Source organism: Cynara cardunculus, assembly GCF_001531365.2.
Source record: "Cynara cardunculus var. scolymus isolate 2C chromosome LG 6, CcrdV1, whole genome shotgun sequence".
NCBI lineage: Eukaryota > Viridiplantae > Streptophyta > Magnoliopsida > Asterales > Asteraceae > Cynara > Cynara cardunculus.
The window spans coordinates 15,814,832-15,817,910 of record NC_037533.1 but is presented as its reverse complement, the minus strand read 5'-3'; positions in this window follow the sequence as shown (position 1 = coordinate 15,817,910).

The window sequence follows — 3,079 nt, the reverse complement described above, 5'->3', positions numbered from 1 at the left end:
TATTTTGGCAAAACCTCTAAAATGTGGTTATTTTGTGGCAAAGGGTTGTGTAAAACGGTTATTTTTATAAATTTCCCATTATTTTAATAGAGACTAAATTGGCTTTATTTTAGTGATTTTGACGGCTTATTAAGTCAAAGTCGTATTAGGGACCGTTTGCTAAATGTTTATTCGGGTAATCACTTATCAAGTCATATTATCTTATTTGAATGAATATGGTAAGGACTAAGAATCTTACGCAGTAAGAGCGAGCCAAAGAACAAGAGTCTTACCCAGTAAGTGATGACGACAACTCATAACACAATAAGCGCTTACTAGGTAAATTGTTGCATACGATACCGTTTTGGTGGACTAAAATCTTACATGGTAAGTGATAGTATTAAATTTTACCAGTAAACGCTTACCAGATAAGTTTTCGTTAACGACCCCTTAATCTAGATTCCACATGGATGAGGCTGATTGACAGGCTGGTTGTTTCCTGCCTTTCATCACAAAACTGAGGCCTTGGTGTTCATTCGTTATATGGCCATGAAAGCGATATCTGGTGGTTAATTCCGTCATCTCGTGACCCTAATTCTCCGATCTTGCATTGGGATCTACAAGGCTTTCACTTCAACTTCTGTGTTCTTATCGTCTTACAGGTACCAGATGCTTTTACTCTACCGTTTTAACTTCATCGTTGATTGCATACACACTTGTAATTTCTGTGTTTTTACATGAATTTGGATAATAACGAGAAGCATCTATGAAATCGATGCTTGTATTGGTTATTGATTCCTAAATTAATCTCTGTGTGTGTGGGGTTGGGGGAGGGAGTAAGTCAAATCTCGTGTCGATGCAAATGGTTTGGGTGAATTAGACTGCTGCCAGTGGAGAAGTAAGCTGCCTGATTCTACTAGGGGACAGTTTACCTAAATGCTTATCCGGTAAACACTTACCGTTAGGAATCAACACTATTATTGGGTAAGATTGTAGTACATTAAAATGGTACGTATGCAACAATTTACCCACTAAGCACTTATCCAGATAAGAGTCGTCACCCTCACTTACCCAGGTAAGAGTCGTCACCTCACTTACCAAGTAAAACTCCCCATCTTTATCATTGCTCTTACCGGACAAGATTTTTGACTCTTGTCATGTTCATCATATAAGGAAAATTACTCGATAAACACTTATCAGATAAACGTTTACTAAACCTCCCCTAACACTTGGATGGATCATGGAATGTCTCTGATTATGTGGATGAAATATTTAAGGGTTCTCGTGGTTGGTGGAGGGCATGGGGAATTTGGCACTCTCTCCTCTCTGAAATTCTCTCTAACTCTCCTCTGGAAATCTCTTCTCCTGCTGCAGCTATGAATTCAGTTTATTAGTTTTATTTCCTTGCAATAGATAGTCTACTATCTTTTATATTTTCCCTGAGGTGGCATTTGGTTCGCAGAATATTTTTGGATGGAATGGAATCTGTTAAAGGAATTTGGCTTTGAAGGAATTGGAATGAAGTGTTGTAAGGTTTGTCCACCTGTTTGGTTGGCAAGCATTGGAACGGAATCTGTTAAAGAATTGAAATCTGTTTGGTAGACCAACTGATGGAAATGCAACTACCTGCAACGGAAGATATGTATGGAGGTGTCGTGGTAGAGATGAAGGAGAATATGGATTCTGATGTCTTTCATGCGCCGCTTAAAACTTCAAAGTTGCAGTGGAAATTAAAGGTTTTAATCTATATATATAGGTTCAAACGAGAAATCCTATGATTTACGAGAATGCAAGAACAATCCAATAATTTTAAACTTTTTTAATTAATAAATTAATTTATATTAAATATAAATAAATTAATAAGAATAGTAATTTAATTAAGTAATTTTTATAAATTTTATTTTATTTTAATTAATTATAATTATCTTTTTTTTTCCTGAATTGATTACGTTCGTTTCCACTCTCTTCTCTTTCCTTGTGATAATTGTGTGATTGTCTAATCATAACCTATCGAAACCATGATCAATTAAGTGTAACCATAACTTATCGAAATCATGAGTAATAAATGTGTGATTGTCTAACTCTAACCGATCGAATCCATGATCAAATTGAGTGCACAAGTGATGTTATAATAGTGATATCACATGATTATTACAACCAAATCACACCAAATTCTGTTGAAATAAGCGATAACCATAATAGCCCATTATGTTATTCAGATTATTGGGTTTAGTGTGATCGTTTTTTAAAAATTTATCACTTGGAATTCCAATATTACCCTTTTGCCTCTCAAAATTTTTGAATTGTTTTAATTTCATTTTTAATTTAAAAAATCTTTTAATTTTTATTGTTATCATAATATGATGTTAATAAGTTGTTCTTGCGTTTTCGCAAATCACAGAGGTTTTCGTTTGAACCCTTCCCCCCCTCTCTCTCTCTCTCTCTCTCTCTCTCTCTCTCTCTATATATATATATATATAGGTGGAGGTTCAAACGAGAACCCCTGTAATTTACGAGAATGCGAGAACAACCTAATAACCTTAAACTTTTTTAATTAATAAATTAACTTATATTAAATATAAATAAATTAATAAGGGCAGCAATGTAATTAAGTACTTTTTATAATTTTTATTTTATTTTAATTAGTCATAATTATCCCTTTTTTTTCCTGCACGTTCGTTTTCACTCTCTTCTTTCCCCTTGTGATAATTGTGTGATTGTGTAACCATAACCTATCGAAACCATGATCAGAAAAGTGTAACCATAACCTATCGAAACCATGAGTAATCGCTGTGATAAATGTGTGATTGTCTAACCCTAACCGATCGAAACCATGATCAAATTGAGTGCGCAAGTGATGTTATAATAGTGATATCACATGATTATCACACTCATATCACACCAAATCGTTTAGTGGATGTCGCCCGTAATCATTGTGATAAATGTGTGATTGTCTAACCCTAACCGATCGAAACCATGATCAAATCGAGTGCGCTGTTATGATAGTGATATCACATGATTATCACACTCATATCACATCAAATCGGTAGTCGATTTTCTAAGTTAACCCTAGCCGAGCGGAATCCTTGTGATAATTGTG